This window comes from Protopterus annectens, chromosome 13.part0 (genome assembly GCF_019279795.1).
Source record: "Protopterus annectens isolate FY-2018-M chromosome 13.part0, PAN1.0, whole genome shotgun sequence".
Classification (NCBI taxonomy): Eukaryota; Metazoa; Chordata; order Ceratodontiformes; family Protopteridae; genus Protopterus; species Protopterus annectens.
In genome coordinates, this window is record NC_056747.1 from 1,019,955,720 (window position 1) to 1,019,974,626 (window position 18,907).

Genomic DNA, 18,907 nt, shown 5'->3' on the forward strand with positions numbered 1-18,907 from the left:
GAGGATGGTAAAAATCATAAAGCATTAGGGGCCGCTAAAATGCCCTGTAAAATTGCAGTGGCAAATCCAGCCCTAGACTTAGAATAAAGAGGAAGGTGGTAATGTTTAGAAAAGGTATGCACTGAACTCCAAGTAGCTGCCTCCAAAATGTCTTTTGTAGCTACCCCCTTAGAAAGGCCGTAGAAGTAGCAGTAGCCCTAGTGGAATGAGGCCTGATTCCAGCAGGAATCTCCTTACCATGATGGGAATAACAGAAAGAAATACAAAACCCAATCCATTTAGAAATAGTTTGTTTTGAAACAGGTTTACCCTGTGAACCCAAAGCAAAAGAAACAAACAATTGCTGAGACTGTCTGAACTCCTTGGTTCTGCTCAAATAATAACGCAACTGCCTGTGAATATCCAAAGTATGCAAAATTTTCTCCCCTTTATTTTGGGGTTTGCATAAAAGTAGGCAAATGAATAGTTTGATTTAAGGCCACACTAGAAACCACTTTAGGCATAAAGGAAGGATTAGTACGCAAAGATACCCTATCCTTATGAAAAATCAGGAAAGGCTCCATTGCCATGAGGGCCTGTAATTCAGAAACCCTTCTTGCAGAGGTAATGGCCAACAAAAAAACAGTTTTCCATGACAAATACTTTAACTCGGCAGTAGCTGCAGGCTCAAAAGGTTGTAGAGTAAGTTTTTCCAACACAAAATTGAGATCCCAAGCAGGAGTAGGAGCTCTACGTGGGGGTCTTATATTCTTTGCCCCTCTAAGAAATTGCTTAAACCAATGATGAGAGAATAAAGGAGGGTCACAATCGTAGTGAGCAGAAATGGCTGCAGCATGAACCTTTATTGAGGAGAAAGATAAACCCTTGTCCAATAGCTCAGTAAGATATTGAAGAGCAACACTTAAATCAGGTTTGGAGACATCAAGGTCCTTTCCTTTGCTCCAAATAAAAAATCTCCTCCATTTATCAGCGTAAACTTTCCTGGTACTAGGCCTCCTGGCCTCCAAAATAACATTCAAAACCTGTTGTGGAAGCTGAGACCCTCCAGAGTCTAAAACAGAATATGCCAGGCTGTTAGATGCAGAGACTGAATCTTGACATTGAGGAAGTGACTGTCCTCTTGTGACAAAAGGTGCGGAATCAAAGGCAGAGGCCATGGAGGTTCTCGTACTAAACTCCTCAGTAGTGGGTACCAGTGTTGTCGAGGCCAATCCGGTGCTATCAAAATCATGGTTGGCTTGTCTTGTCTGGCCTTCAAAAGTACCTTGGGAAGAAGAGGCAGAGGTGGAAAGGCATATACATGCAGATTGTTCCAACTGAATGATAGAGCGTCCACCTTCCAAGCTGTGTGATGAAACATTTTTGTGCAAAACTTTGGCAACTGGTAATTTAGAGGAGAAGCGAACAGATCTATGTCTGGAGTTCCCATAACACTGTCAACTGTTGAAATACATGAGGATCCAATTTCCACTCGTGAGGATCCACTATTTGTCTGCTCGATACATCTGCTAAGGAGTTCTGTGCTCCTGGTAGAAACCTTGCCTGAAGATTGAGGTGTAGATTGAGAGCAGTTTCCCACAGAATCATCGCTTGCCTGCAAAGAGGGTAAGAATGGGTTCCCCTGCTTGTTGATGTACCACATGACAGTAGTGTTGTCTGTTTGAATCAACACCTGCCCTGGGTGAAGTAAATCTTTGAAAGCCATCAATGCAAACTGGACTGCTAACATTTCCTTCAAGTTGATATGCAAATGTTGGAGTTTGACAGGCCACGTGTTTTGCACCCATTTTCCATTGAGGTGTGCTCCCCAAGCCTTGTCCGAGGCATCTGTCGTTAGAATCTGACTCGCCTCTGGCCGGGTCACAGAGAGTCCCTTGTTTAGGTGACATTCCTGAGCCCACCACAAAACTCCTTCTGAATGCAAGGTATTATCTGAATGACAGTGTCTAGATCTTGGCAGTGCTGTGTCCACACATTTTGAGATACCATTGAAGCTTCCTCATATGCAATTTGGCATTGGGAAGCACCAGAATACAAGATGCCATGAACCCCAAGGCTTGAAGGACTGTCCTTGCAGTCAGCCTGGACCGTAGAGACATTTGCTGGAAATAAAGAGAAAGGCTTCTTTGTTTGTCCGGGGTAAAAAGAGCCATCTGGAAACCTGTATTCAGTCTCACACCCAGAAATCACATTTCCTGAGATGGTACTAGACTGGACTTTGTTTCGCTCACAGAATACCCTAGGCATCTTAACACTGCCATCACATACTGTAGATGATGAAGAAGTTCGTCCTTTTCTTGTGCAATAATCAGGCAGTCGTCCAAATAAGGATAAATCTGTATTCCTCTTAGTCTGAAAAATGCTATCACTGGAGCCAGAACCTTTGTGAACACTCTGGGCAGAAGATAAGCCAAAGGGCAATGCAGAGAACTGATAATGTAAATTTCCAGCCCGAAAACGCAGGTACCTCCTGCAACTGGGCCTGATAGGAACATGAAGGTAAGCCTCTTTGAGATCCAGAGTAACTATCCAGTGATCTTTTCCCAACAGAGGTAAAAGTTGTTGTAAAGTCAGCATCTTGAACTTTGGAATGTCCAGGTAAGTGTTGAGGATAGATAAATCCAAAATTGGTCTCCACATGTTCCCTTTCTTTGGAACTAGAAACAGGCGAGAATAAAATCCTAGGCCCACTTCTGACAGAGGAACTGGCTGTATAGCTCCTATTTGAAGATGTAAAGAAATTTGTCTGTGAGCCTCTATCCTTTGCCGAGGAGGGATGTCTGGCATGCCTTTGAAAGGAGGCATGGTGTGGAAATAGAACTTGTAACCTCGGTTTATAATGTCCAATACCCATTTGTCCTGGGTGACTAAATGCCAATTTTGCTTGAAAAGAGCCAACTTTCCTCCCAAAGGAGCTGCCAGGCAAGAAGAATCTGGCAGCTGAAAATGCAGGTCATTGGGCCTGTTTACGAAAGGACTGGCCCCTGCCCTCACCAGCAGATTGAGCAGGCGAACTCCATTGTCTTGGCCTGAAGGTACTCTGAGCTCTGCCCCTACCACGCCTAGACCTACCCCTAGACTGAGAATCAGAAGAAGGGTACGTCCACCCCTTAGTAGGCCAATTTCTACTAAACTTTGGAGGTTGTACCTGCAAAAAATCTTTAACAGTCTGCATAGACTTAGCCTTGTCTTCCATTTTCTTTAAGACAGACTCCACAGGAGGACCAAACAAAACTTCAGACTGTAAAGGGGCATCCAGAATTCTAGACTTAACATGCTCAGACAAATTCTGATCCTTAAGCCAGGCGTGCCTACGAATAACTGAACCAGTGGCAGCCACCCTAGAAGAAGCCTGTAAAGCATCAAAACCACATTGCAAAGAGTGCTTACCCACCTGTTCAGAAACATGCACTAAATCCTGCAATTCTTTACACTCTATGCCCTCTGCCAAAGCATCCACTTTAGATCTTAGCTGAGAAAGGAGGAAATTCTGATACTTCAACATATGAAACTGGCAGTTCAAAGCTCTCATTGCTAAAGTAGAAGAGGTATACACCTTCTTACCCCATCTATCCAAAGCTCTAGCTTCCTTATCCAGAGGAACCGGATTCTTAACAACAGAGGCTCTAACACCCTTAGGCCCCTGACTAATAGTTTCTGGGTCTACCCTAGGACTCTTATACAGATATTTATGAGCCTCAGGCACCCTGTAATACCTGTCCAGTTTAACTGGGGCAGGAGGCACAGAATCTGGAGTAAGGGAAGCTTCCGAGAAAACATCTGAAACAACATCCAAAACCGGAGGTATAGCTAAGGGTCTATGCTGTGGTAAAAACAAGAACTCCCTAAGCCTCTTCCGTGAATCAGAGTAATCCTGTCCCTCCCACTTAAAATGCTCCCTCATGGAATGCAGAGTTTCTGAAAATGAAAAATCCTCTGGAGGAGAAGCAGAAGGAGTGGAATCCTCTGCATCAGAATCAGAATAAGGAGGGAAATCTAGAATGTCTTCAGCAGAAGACTCTGAATCATCTGAGGCCTGCTCCAAACTTTCCAACTCTGGCTCCATCCTGGGCCTCTTATCAGGAGGGGGCATAGAACCTCTAATTAAAGTAATCAAATCCTCTGCCATTTTAAGCATGTGCTTTTAGGCACAGACCCTGAAGAACCAGAACTGACACCAGAGGAAGGCAAAACAGACCTGCCCTTAGAAGGAGCCTTAGAAACAGTAGCAGAAGGCCTAACCACCTTAGGCATAGAAGGGAGAATAGTAACCTGAGAGGCCCCTTCAGCCTGACCTGCCTCCTGAGAGGCCACATCTTGTAAAATCAAAGTTTCCCCCTGGGACTCAACAGAAACTTCAGCCGGATCCACCTGTTCAGCTGTAGCTTCTAAAGGTCCGGCGTCAGAATCGGACAAATCATCCTGCCTAGGCTTTAAAGATTTGTCTTTGCGCTTCTTAGTAGAAGCAGGCGCCGGAACATCCGACGGCATATTATAATTACACCTCTTGCCAAAGACTAACCTAGCGCAATCTAACCTCCGCTTCACAGTGCGCTTATTAGACCTAGCACAAAACCGACACCCGACTACGCGTGCTCGATCCCAAACAAGGAATACAAAGCGAGTGGTAATCCCTATGCGGTATCTGTTTCCCACAAGAAATACAATTATTCACTTTTTCTGACATCCGTAAGTAACTGAGGCAAGAAAAAACAAAAATATTCCGCAACGGGGTACTTAGCCCAACTTGGTATCGGTCTGAAACTCCGAAAACGAAAAATTTCAGAACGCCGAACGGCACTTGCAACGCTGCTTCTGCATCGGACCATGCGGCAAAAAAGACTGAGGATATGACGTCGGTCATGCGCCTTTATACCCTGACGCTCTGATGTCAGATCTAGGTGCCCATGACCGACGTCAGCCTAATACTTTGGTATTCGGGCCGACCGAGGACAGCGGACTACCCATAAGTAAGGACTGCAGCAATGTGAGATGAAGAACATCTGCTGAGGAAATGGGTAAAAAAGGTGACTGCTACCAAGACAGTACTTGGCACTTCATGTGTGATCCACTGAAGCATTTTAAACTTTTACATGAGGTTTTGTAAGCAAAAGGGGAAACCACAAACTAAAGACCACATTATGGTATTGGAGTAAAATGATCTACTTCAACTAGATGGGGCATGTACATTCCAACTGTGCAGTGACAGTGTGGGGAACTAAAGCAATGAGAGTGAACTAACAGAGGTTGCACCAAAGTAGTGGTGGGCTATGTTGTAGCTGCATCTGCTCCAGATTATTACATGGGCCTGTACATTACTTGCTAACTGGGGAAAGAAATACTACATCAAACATAATTAATGCTAAGGTTGCAGCTGTTCACAGGAACATTTGCCCAGGCACTGCTCTCCAATTAGGACATTGGAAGAAGATATTTTTTGCTGCCATTGTCCAGGGCTTACTTCAACTGGGAAAGGAGGCCAGCAGTTTACAGCAATGGATATCCAAAGCAGATGCCTGAACATGTAACAATTATGAGGGCACAGTACCTAGTGTATATGTAGTTGCATGTAACCAGGCATGAAGACAAATGCATGGGAAATGTAGCAGGCAGAAGACGCAGTTAATACACACACACAAAGTATAGTTGTGTACCTACCATAAATGTAGATGTTCGAGTGTATTCACTGTTGCAGTCATTACACTTGGGTTATCCTGCTGGCAGGCTACCAGCAGTCGGCCTGAATTCCAAAGTCCTGGTCCGGCATCGGTTGCTGTCGCCTCTTCCCTGACGTCAGTGTGCCAGGGGTATAAAAGATGCAGCCGACGCCATTTTCTTCAGTTTTTCTTGCCCCAGATGTCAGGTGCCCCCAAAAGGGTAGGCTAAAAATTCTGCTTATAAAAAAGCATGCACTAACAAACATTACCTTCATCTACAAGCAAATACACCACATAGGTTGTATAGAATAGATAAGTACAGATACGTCCCAGCAATGAAAGGGGGATGGTGCGAGGGTAACCTGGACTGCAACAGTGAATACACTTGAACATTTACATTTATGGTAGGTACACAACTGTACTATGTTCATCGTGTTTCACTGTTGCAGTCATTACACTTGGGTTGAATCCCAAAGCTGAGGTTGGGTGGCTGGGCCTAAAAAGAATTAGGAATGGCTAAGAGGCCCTGCAGAACTGCAGTGGCAAAGCCTGCTCTGGATTCACAGTAAAGAGGTAAGTGGTAGTGCTTTGTAAAAGTGTGCACTGAAGTCCAAGTTGCAGCCTGCAAAATATCCTTGGTTGGTACTCCTCTGAGGAAGGCTGCTGAAGTGGCTGCTGCTCTGGTTGAATGAGACCTGATGCCCTTAGGCACTGATTTGCCATGTTGTGAATAGCAGAAACAAATGCAGTGGCCTATCCATTTTAAAATAGTCTGCTTTGAAATCGCTTTTCCTTGTGATCCTGCAGCATATGCCACTAAGAGTTGCTCAGTCTTTCTGAAAGCTTTAGTTTTGTCCAAGTAGAAGCTTAGCCATCTGTTATGTCCAAAGAATGCAGAAGTCTCTCCCCTTTATTCTGTGGGTTTGGATAAAAAGGTAGGCAAATGAATGGTTTGGTTATTTAGTTTGTCCTTAGAGAAACCCTGTCGGGATGGAAAATAATAAAAGGTTCCACAGCCATTAATGCCTGTAACTCAGACTCTTCTTGCTGAAGTTATTGCTAGGAGCAGAGCTGTTTTCCATGATAAGAATTTTATCTCAGCTGTATTGGCTGGCTCAAAAGGAGACAGTGTGAGCTTTTCCAAGACAAAATTGAGGTCCCATGCAGGTATTGGTGCTCTCCTTGGAGGTCTTATGTTTTTGGCCCCTCTGAGGTACTGCCTTAGTAGTGGATGTGAAAAAATAGGTGGGTCCATATTGTAATGAGCTGAAATGGCAGAGGCATGGATCTTAATTGATGAGAAGGATAGGCCTTTGTCCAGCACCTCAGTTAGGTATTGTAAAATCTGAGTAATATTTGGTACAAGCGTGTCAATTCCTTATGCCTGGTTCCAAGCACAGAATCTCTTCCATTTTTCTGCATAAGATTTTCTGGTGCTGGGCCTCCTGGCCTCCAAAATAACATCCATAACTGCTTTAGAGAGAGGTGTGTTCTGAGTGATTATATTATCTGCCATGCAGCCAGGTTTAGGGTTCTGAGTTGGCTGTGCAGGATCTGATTGTTTTGTTGGGTCAGTAAATGAGGAATTTGAGGTAATGTCCAGGCTGGGCCTTGAGACAGGCTACTTAGGATTGGATACCAGTGCTGGCGTGGCCAGTCTGGAGCAATCAGTATCATTTTTGGCTTCTCTTGTCTGACCTTTAGGAGTACCTTGGGGAGGAGAGGCAGTGGAGGAAAGGCATATACTGTAAGGGTTTTCCAGCTGAATGATAGAGCATCCACTTTCCATGTTTGTTTGTGATAAGTCCTAGTGCAGAATCTCTGTAGTTGGCAGTTGTGAGGGGAGGCAAATAGATCTATGTCTGGGCATCCCCATTTCCTGGTTATCTTGCTGATGATTTGTGGATCTAGTTTCCACTCGTGAGGATCCATGAGGTTTCTGCTTAGTTTGTCTGCCAGAGTATTGTCTTTCCTGGCAGGAATTGTGCTTGCTGGTGTACTTGATAAGTCAATGCTGTGTTCCACAAAGTCATGGCTTCTCTGCAGAGGGGGTACGAATGTGTGCCTTCTTGCTTATGTACCACATGACTGTAGTACTGTCCGTCTTGTCCTGGATGAAGTAGATCCTTGAAGGCTGTCAGGGCATTCTGTACAGCTAGCATCTCTTTTTGATTGATATGAAGATGCATTTGGCTTGCGGGCCATGTGCCCTGAATACATTTTCCTGCCATGTGGGCCCCCAGGCATAATCTGATGCATCTGTTGTTATTGTCTGCCTGGCTGTGGGTAAAGTGAATGGCTGTCCCGTGTTGTGGTGACAGGCCTGTGCCCACCATCGAAACTCCTGTTGCAGGCAGGGAATGAGGATAATTAATGTTTCCAGGCTGTGGCAATGTTGAGTCCAAACACTTTTTAGATACCATTGTAGCTTCCTCATATGCAGCCTTGCATATGGAATTAGCAGAATGCAGGATGCCATGAAGCCCAAAGCCTGCAGAATTTTTCTTGCAGATCACTGGGTCTTTCTTGCCATATTTTCAAAGTAAGAAGTCAGTTGTCTTTGTTTGTCAGGCGTGAGATAAGCCATCTGGGCAGTTGTATTTAAGCTTGCACCCAGGAATATTATCTCTTGAGAGGGTATCAGTTTTGATTTCTTTTCGTTTACTGTGTACCCTAGGCAAATTAGTAATCTTTTTACAAATGCCAGATGCTTCAGTAGAATGCCCTTGTTCTCTGCTTGAATAAGGCAGTCATCCAAGTAGGGATATATCTGGATTCCTCTTTGTCTGCAAAATGCAATTACTGGTGCCAGGCATTTTGTGAAGACCCTGGACGCAGTAGATAAACCAAAGGGCAGTGCAGAGAATTGGTAGTGCATTGAGCCAGCTATGAATCTAAGGTATCTTCTGCAAGATTGTCTGATTGGGACATGCAGGTATGCCTCTTTGAGGTCCAAAGTTACAAGCCAAGACTTCTTGCCCAGCATGAGCAGAAGCTGCTGCAAAGTCAACATTTTGGAACGTCCAGAAAAGTGTTTAGAATAGACAGGTCCAGTATTGGTCTCCAGGCTTTGTCCTTTCTGGGTACCAAGAAAAGTCTTGAGTAAAATCCTTGTCCCTGCTCTTGCTGTGGTACTCGCTGAATAGCCCTCATGTCCATGAGAGATAAAACTTGTTTTTGTGCCTCTACCCATTGACTGTGTGGCAGGGCTGGCATACATTTTGTCTTTGGAAGGGTGTGAAAGTGGGACCTGTAGCCCTGAGACACTACATTTAAGACCCATTTGTCCTGGGTGATCATGTGCCAATTTTGTGAAAAAAGTGCTAGTTTTCCCCCTAAAGGTGCTGCCAAAAGATAAGTGCTTGGCATTGGCAGAGGAAAGTCATTGGGACTGTTTCCTATATGGCTGTGATTTGTCTTCTCCGCTTTTGGAGGTAGAAGCACCCCATTGTTTAGGCCTATATGAGCCTTGGGGCTGGGATCTGCCTCTAGGGTGTCTGTATCTGCCTCTTTGTGGCCTGACACTGGAAAGGACCAATTCTTAGAAGGCCAGTTCCTGCTAAATCTGGGCGGCTGTACCTGTAAGAAATCCTTAACTGTCTGCATAGATTTCGCTTTATCCTCCATTTTCTTCAACACCTCTTCTGCCTTAACACCAAACAAAGTATCATGCTGTAATGGAGCAGCCAATAATTTTACATGATCAGGCAGATTCTGTTCTTTTAGCCAAGCATGCCTTCTAATGACAGAACCTGTAACAGCGGCCCTGCAAGAGGCCTCCAGTGAATCAAAAACTACATTGCAAAGTATGCTTTCCCACTTGTTCAGCTGCATGCAATAAATCCTGCATTTCCTTGTTTTCAGAACATTCAGAATTTGTCAACATTTTCTGTTTTAGCAGTGACATTAAGTGTTGATGATATTTAAGCATATGGAACTGACAATTTAAAGCCCTTACAACCAAGGTAGCAGAAGTGTAAACTTTTTTCCCCCCATCTGTCCAGTGCCTTTGAATCCCTATCGGAGGGGACAGAGTTTTTTGCAGTAAAAGCCTTGACCCCTTTGGGACCCTGAGATATAGTTTATGGGTCAGCAGCAGAGTTTTTATATAGAAATTTATGAGAATCTGGAACCCTGTAGTATCTGTCTGGCTTAACCGGTGCAGGGGGTAAAGAGTTAGGAGACAGGCCGGACTCTGAAAATACATCATCTACAATGTCTAGAAAAGGAGGAATAGCAAGAGGTCTGTGCTGAGGTAGTAAAAGAAAGTCTCTGAGCCTTTTCTTAGATTCTGAGTAATCTTGGCTCTCCCAGTGAAAATGCTCCCTCATGGTATGCAAGGTCCCCAAAAGAATAATCCTCAGGAGGAGAGGCTGAAGGAATAGATTCTTCAGCATCAGAATACTCATAGGGAGGAAGAGAGTATCCCTGTTCTGAAGAGGAGTCAGAGGAAATGGAAACCTGATCAGAAGAATCATATTCTGTGTCTTGCCTAGGCCTCTTATCAGGAGGGGGGTGGGAACCCCTGATCAAAGTAATTAGGTCTTCGGCCATTTTAAAGGAGTACCGCACCCACAGACTCAAAAAACATGTTTAAAACATCATGGCATGATGTTTCCTACACTTTAACAGCACTCTGTGATTATTTACAGGATTTTAAATATTTTTATATGTAATTCCAGACTCTGACCACCTGGAGGCCAGCATACTGACGTGGTTTGGATAAATCAGGTTGCCACTCGGTATCCCACAAATCATTGTTTTGCTCACAAATGTTACATCATGCAGGCCTCTGTTTGCCTAAAGCTCCGGTCATTTCATAGATGTTGCATGCGTACAAAGTTCTGAGTAAAATAGAACAGTGAAAGTAACATTCCCTGCTGCTGCTGAATGACTACTTAAAACAGAAACTGTGCAAATGTCACAGAACACACTCAAAGTGCTGTTTACTGCTGTCATTTTTTCTAATTTAGTTTAAATGGCACTAATTTGTGAGACAATGAATTCCAGTCCTTTTACTTCTTCCCTCCCCCGTAACACGTAGCTTCCCTGGTTGTCCTGAGGGTAATTTGACTTGGTAATTCCATTGACTGGCAGATCTCAGCAGGGTGCTTGACTCATGTAATTCAATCTTTGCTCTAGCATTTCCTTTGTTACAGGGGACATTTTTTTTTGCTGCACTGTACCTTAAACTGGATGCAAATGCAGTCAAGTATGTAGGGAGCTAAATAAAACATTTACACTCTTAACCACTTTAGATCTTTATTAAGGTAAGTGTTTAAGGTATCACTCCATGCTTCCACCTTGTTAAAAATGATTTACATGTGCAAAGTCTGTTGGTATTCAGTGTTTGCCTACATATTTTTTTACTCCACTGGTTGGTTTGCAAAAAAAAAACCTTTTGCAGTGTCCCTGGATTTCTCTTTGTACATACAAACAGTGCTATATTTTCCCCTTTCTTTCTCTTGTGTCCAGTAGTCACTTATAACAAAGTAAATTTATTCTTTTTATATATAAAGGACATTGAGGTTAATTAACCTTGAATCAAGTAATGGAAGCCACTGCAAAGAATCACTGTTGAAATATTTGTGCATGGACTAAATCCCTTACTAAACATTTGCCAGACTCCAGTACAATTGGTGCTATGGCTTTAATATACTGGTGTGGTTGCTCATGCCTTCCAAATATCTCCACCATTACATACCAGTTTTGCAGTGTAGTAACCACCCGACGTGCCCATACACCTTTAGCCATCAATATGCAGCTACTCCTGTTCATGAGTATGTGAATTCATTTTCAGACTTAAGGTAAGTCACCTATAGCAAACTGACATAGGTTCATAGGTTCATACTAGGCTATCTGCTCTAGGGCATTTATAAGCCTAGCCAGAATGTGTTTGGCTTTCGCCACCCATTTTAAATTTAATTTTGCTATGCCCTTTTTCGAGGTTAGTATACTGTGCCTCTGTCTAACAGTGACACAGAAGTGATACCCGGGGTAAACCTACGATCTCCCATCCATTCATCAAGATTCCTCTTGGAGAGTCAATGAGGGACTCTGCCTAACCTGTACTGGGATTTTATTCCAGAGTGAAGGGAGCCTCTGGGTTATGAATCTGTCCCTCCAGCATGTCCTATTTATTTCAGTGCTGAGGTTCAAGTCTCTCAAGCGCGTAGCTCAATGGGATTTGGATTTTCTGAGGTGCAGCATGTCCATTAATTCCGGGTCGGACATGGCTTTATACGTCAGGCACAGATCGCCTCTGAACAGGCGGTATGCCACTGAGTAGAGCTGGAGTTTCTTTAACCGGGCAGCATATGGCATCTGTTTGAACCCTTTGATCCTCTTGGTGAGGTACTTTTGGGGTCTTTCCAGTTGCTGCAGGTGTCTGTTAAGGTACATCCCAAAAGGGGCATTGTACTCAATTATGGGCCTGATGAGGGATGAGTAAAGAGGCACGATGACCTCCCCTGATCTAGACGTGAATCCCTTCATGATTAGGTGGGCTATATAAAATGTTTTTCTAACCACTTTGGCCACGTGGTTGTCAAATGAGAGATTGCTATCAACTTGGGTCCCCAGGTCCCTAATTACTTCTTCTGTACTTAATGGATTCCCACCTATGTGGTAATTTGTGGGCACTTTGTTTTTGCCAAAGGGGATGACTATACACTTTTTGGCATTGAGCTTGAGGCCATGGCTCTGGCACCAGTTGTCTGTTTCTATGAGGCCCTTTTGGAGGATGCTTGTGTCGGCTGGAGAGTTGATTATGGCACCCAGTTTGCAGTCATCTGCAAACTTGGTCAGCCACAGTCCTTCCGTGTTGGCCTGTACCTCCGAGAAATATATACCGAACAAGAGAGGTCCCAGGACTGAGCCTTGTTGGACACCACTTGTAACTGGTTTGGAGTCTGACATGGCTCCAGCAATTCTAACCATGTGGGTTCTGTCCTTGAGCCAGTTTGCAATCCATCTAGTGACATAGGGGTTTATATTTAAGCTGGTGAGCTTATCTATAATGCCTGAGTGGGGTATTGTATCGAAGGCTTTTGCGAGGTCCAGGTAGGCTGTGTGGACCACCTTCCCCTCGTCAATCGCCTTGGGTTTCAAAGAAATCAACCAGGTTTAAGAGGCAGGATCTGCCCTTAAAGCCGAACTGGGTAGGATCCAGTGTCTGTAGGTCCCAAATATATTTATTTATGAGGTCCATGATGATCCTTTCCATAGCTTTGCAGACCAAGCTAGTCAGGCTTATGGGGCGATAAGTTTCCAGGATCAGTTGAGGCACCACCTTTATGGAGAGGGACCACTGTTGCTGTACGCCACTCTTTGGGCACATATCCTGTAGTAAGGCTGAGATTGAACAGTAGTTTTATATTTGGGTTTAGCTCTTCTTGGAGTTCATGTAGGATGCAGCCCGGGACACTGTCTGGTCCCATTGATGCTGTGTTTTTTGCTTTGGAGAGGGCGGCTCTTACCTGAGCATCTGAGATGTCAGGGGGGCAGCACTCTGCTGGGATAGATATTTGCCCTTTTGGTGGGGAGTGGGGGAGAAGTTTGCGCTGAACCTGTAAGCTAGGATGTTGGCAATGTCTGTGGGTTCAGTGTATTTTTTGTCATTTTGGACTAATTCTGAGCATATCTGGGAATTACCACCCAGGTTCCTAACATAACTAAAGAAAGCCTTGTGATTATCCTTAGTGTCCTGTGCAATTTTTCTCTCGAAGCTGGCCTTAGACAATTTTATGAGTGCCCGTAGTTTTTTGCTAATACTGATCAGTGATGCCTTCCCCTTTTTGGGATTTTGCTCTATCATTTAGTAGCTTCCTCCTTCTATTGTATAGTTTGTTTATGGCTGGGGTCCACCAGAAAGGACGTCTGCCTATTTATAATCCTACTGTCAACCACAAAAAGTAATAATCTTACAAAACAGTATTAATTTAATTAAAAAAAATGCTGCACTAACACCTTGTCTGACCTGTGAGTTCCACAACCAAGCAGAATGCTGTAGAAAGCAACACACACATTGTTTCGTAAAACAGCATACCCACCCCCAAACAATTAAGCCAGGCCTTGTCTGTCCACGATGCACCTAGACAATATCTGACTTTAATACTTTAATGAATGCATGAATAGATTACACTGGTTAACACTTTCAGATAAATACATACATTGAAATGCATAAGACAATGAAACATTTAAATGCTAAGCTATTAAATTCAATGAAAGGCAGTACCAAGCCAGAAACCAATGCACCTCATCAAGTTGCAGATGACCATTTGCACCTCTGCTGGCACCCATTGTTAAATCCAGTATGTCAAAGATCAAAATCCAAGGATGACTGTAGCAATTTTAACATGTACACCAATTGACTCAAGCTTTCCTTACCACAAATTGAAATTATATAACTATTTTTTATATAAGTAGTCCAATGTTTCAGTTAATGTAACTAACTTCAAGAAACAGAATTATGCAGTGGAGATTGACATCTGCAGAAGAGAATAAAGTTATGCATACAGTTGTAAGAGCCCTATTTATAAGCTTGTAACACAGTTAGAACAGATGTGAAAACATAAATTCTGTAAAACTCAGGGGAACCACAAATAGCTGCCCAAGAGGAGAATTGAGAAACAGAGGTTGGCATGAGAGGGCACACATTCATTGTAATGACATGCTTTATAAAGCAGGATAACAGGAACTGGTGTTGATAATGGTAGACCTGAATGCACATAGGACACACAACTGGATACGAGGACTGCCTGGGTCCACATTGGTGGGGCAGTAGAAATAAAGACTGAGAGGCCACTGTAGACCTCTGTCTGCCAACTGTCCTGATAGTAACCAACACATGGTTCACAATGTGATATTGTCACAAGATTGCATACAAGAGTGGCTAATGTGCAACTAGGGTATACTTCCTAATGTGGAAAGGACAATGGGGTAGAATCAGTGACCATAAATTCATCCCCAGTGACAGTATACCCACAATAAAAAACACAGGTTGTCACAAATCAGATGCAAGCAGTGGTCATAGAAGACTTCAAAGGTTAGAGACCAGGCTGAAGACCTAGAAGATGGCTGGAGAGAAAGCACATTTCTAGGAATTGCTTAGGGCTCTAGCACCTCAAGAAGAGGAAATATGTGATGAAATGCATTATTCCCTTTGGCACAATGTCTATTCACACCATCAAATCAATAACAATACCCTAAGTACAAAAAGTATTAAAGGACCTGGGATCACAGGTTGATTGCAACCTTTCCTTACAATGGTAAACACGTGGTGGTCGAAGTAAAGCTTTCCACATAGCTCACTTGATTAGTGAAGTCATCCCTTTGAGAGCAAAATAAGTTATAACCCCCCCCTATACTCAGCACTTATCTGGCCCATAATTGAGTATAATGCCCTATTTGGTATGTACCGTACTAAGCACCTGAAGACATTAGAGAGACCACAGAGGTTTCTAACAAAGATCATCAAGGGCCTCCAGCATGTGCCTTACATGGACTGACTGAAATCCCTGTCGCTATACTCCGTATTGTATATACTTCTTAGGGGAGACTTATGCCTGGCTTGCAGAGCAACCCAAGACTCATAACTAATAAACTTACTGCATGTTCGTTAAATGGGTCTAGGGCTACCTATTCCAGGAAGTTAATTATAGCCTGTGATTTAAATATGACATGCCACATCTTTGGAACAGGCTACCAGTTCATGTGAAACGGAGCACCTCTATGACACTACCTGGATGAGTGGATGGGGCACCATAAATTCTTACCATGGATAGCATCCACAACTCTCCTTGACATGGGCAGTCATCACTGAATGCAATCTTGGGTACTGACTAGTACCTTTGTGGTATTACATTGGCTTGAAACGGCAAGGCTTAGAATGACTTCCAGGTTGATAGCCTAGTAATCTTCTAAGATCCTACAACCTCCCCCAGCTATCACTAGGGAAAGGGTCCTCAATGCTCTCTGTAAGGCCAAGAACACTGCACTGATGGATCATGTTTCATGCTATTTAGAAGGCATCCTGGGCCTATCAGGCCCTCTGGATAGCTATTTAAACTGTAGTCTCCAAACAGGCTTCATGTCTAATGAATGGTGAACAGCAACAGTCATCCATCTACCCAAAGGTGGGGTCATCTACAGATCCTGGAAACTACAGACCTATAAATCTCTCTAGTTTCATATGCAAATCCATGGAAAGAATCATCATGTAAATGATAAATAACGACATAGGAAACCTCCAGACATTGGATCCAACCCAGACTGATTTCGGCAAGGGCAGATCACACCTACTCAACCTGGTGGGCTTCTTTCAAAAGGTCACCAAAGCAATGGATAAGGGTAAAATGGTTCCCACTGCCTACCTTCACCTAGCCAAGGCATTTGACAATATCCAACTACAGCACTGTTGAAAAAATCAAGAGGTTAGGTGTAAACCTTTATAAAATTAGTACTTTGTGATGAATGCATTACCACGTAAGTAAAATAAGATAAATAAATAAATGCATTGAAATCAATGAAGACATTTTAAACAACCAATCATTTAAGCTGCTAATTAAATGAAAACAAGCCAGAAGAAATTTAAATATTAAGCACAAAGTATCTTGGCACCCAAAGTTGTCTCATCAGGGGGCCACAGGTTTGGAATAATAGATGTTTCAGATTATGTGTCCCAGGCAGGTATGAGCCTAGCAGTTAGCAGCATTATACATTCTCCAAGGATGATAACACAATATAAAGAGAAAAAGAATGACTTAAACAATTGGCTTAGTTACTTTTAAACAAGGCACTTGTCTATTTTATTACATTAATCCATGTATTTGCCAGCATAGGAAGACATGATAAACAAACCATGTTGCTTTCCAAGGTGTGGTCTGCACCTGTCCCCACGTGGCTTTCAGATATTGGCCAAAACATTACCCCCCCCCCCCCATAGTACCACTTTTAAGCAAAGACAACCTGAAAAACCTTTGAATATAGAAAATTCTACTCAAAGTAGACTAAAGGTGTTCCTGCTCAATGCTAAGAGCAGCAACAAGAAATCGCTTTCTGGAAATGCTCCTCACCCCTGAGAGTGTTGGCATCTGTACAATTACGGACACATACCATGGAAGGTACCCGAGCAGTTCAAGGCTATAATGCCTTCCACACATTTCAACCAAATTTTGCACAAGAAGGGACAATAGGAGGGGTTGTATCAATCTACAGAAAAAATGTAAACAGACCTGAAGACTGGCCAAGCAATATGACCCGTTTGCGTTACTCCATATACAACTAACCTTAGATAAAGTACCATATCATATCCTTGCTAGTTACAGCTTCCTGTCTGACTCAGGATAACCATATCATGTACTTCAAAGTACCGCAATCCCTCACTTTGTAGACCAATGCCACATTCATAGGCTATTTCAACTGTCCCATCATAAACTGGGATATACAGCCACTTACATACAGGCTCAAAGATTCCTTGATTTTGTCATTGCAAACACCCTTAACAGCTAGTCTGCATACCTACTACGGGTGTGAATATGTAGGATCTGGCTCTCACAAATGAGCGAATGTTGTACCCCCCCAGCTGTATTGTCTTCAATATCAGATCAGTTTAAAGAAATAAGTTAATCTTGAAATAAAGACAAAGCACAAAGTCGCATCAAACCTCAGAACCTTTAAAATCTTTTTTATAAGGCTAACTAGCTCATATTAAGCGATGGCAAAGCTAAATTCAAAGCTCCTCCAAACTTAGAGAACACTGTGTCCCATGTAAAACTGTTTATCAAACCCCTGTATAAGCACATAAATAACTGCAATGAAACAGCATTACCAAAAAAAAAAAAAAAAAAAAAAAAAAACTTAGGGCAAACTCCAAAAACAAGCCCTTTTTGTGGACCATCCATATAAATAGGTTGTAGAACAAAAAGAAAAAAAATATGATGCTTGGAAATAAGGGCTAGGACCAAAAGGGAAAAAACTTTCTCATTAGTCCCAGCTAGCAATTCAGGAAAATCTGAAGGCTCATGTGATGAAATTGAGTACTGATTAGACAACTCTAATGGCAGCAAATGGGGGGGGGGGGGGGGTCAGAAAAAGATGAAAATTGAGAGGAAAAGAGTTGAACAGGTTAACAGCTTCAATTATCTGGGAGGGTTGGTTGAGGAGAAGGAAAGGTTGAATGAGGAGATCAAAGCTAGACTCAGAGGGACTGCAGCCAACTGGCACAGAGTGTCAGGGGTAGTACATGACAGAAGAATGTCAAAGAAGCTGAAGAGTACGGTGTACAATGGTGCGGCCAGTAATATTGTATGGCACAGAAAAACTGGGCAGTAAAGGCAGAGCAGCTGAGGAAGCTAGAGATGGAGATGAAGTGCCTGAGATGGGTGGTATGATGCACACTGTGGGACAGACAAAGAAATGAGGACAAAAGAGCAGAAGCCAAAGTAGCTCCAATTGCAAAACGGGTCAAAGAGAACACATTATGGTGGTTTACTCACATCTGCAGGAAAGCCAAAGACAATCTGGCGATGAAAATTTGGGAGAGAAAGATGATAAGTGGAAATGAGGGTGTCGAGCCAAGAGGTGGAAGGATTGTGTAAGAGCTGACCTGTGACAGTCAGGCATGAGTGTTAGTGAAGCTTGGGAAGTGGCATTGAATAGAAAGAGATGATGACAGTTGATATAACACCCTGAACCCATGGCGAAAATGGGAAAAAAAGGAGTTTAGGACGAACATACTTAACACTTGCAGAACAAAATTAGGGTTTCTGAAATCCATTATTGATTACAGAAACTGTCAAAGTGGCTAATTTGAGACATACATGGTTTACTATGTGAATGTCAGATAATTTAGAGCCATATACATAATTTAGAGACTTGCTATATGGCCAAATCTATTTATCACACTGATAAATCATTGTTAGAAAAGTCCTACAGGATACAAAAGTCTGTTGACAGGTTGATTTAAATTCACCCACCCCACTTCTAATGGAAAAAAACATTTTTATTTCATTCCATGGCTTGAAAAAGTATATCCTATATTTGACAACTGGGAAATGGTAAGAGAGTACAGATAAAAACAGAATAGCGCTCTGAGCACCCAATCCTGAGGTACTCTAAGTTGTACACATTTTCTCTAAGACAATACTTTGAAGGTGCATTTGTTCTGTTGTCAGGATGGATTTGGAACCATTCATTCACTGACTTATCCAAAAACACAACACATACAATTGACTGACTAAGGTGCTTTT

The 18,907-nt window shown here is 42.9% G+C and overlaps 1 protein-coding gene across 1 annotated transcript in view; it reads right to left on the reverse strand.

The window, feature by feature from the left end:
• CASC3 (CASC3 exon junction complex subunit) overlaps positions 1-18,907 on the reverse strand; it is a 1,214,789-nt gene that overhangs the window by 742,147 nt on the left and 453,735 nt on the right. The gene's annotated exons all lie outside the window — the stretch shown is intronic.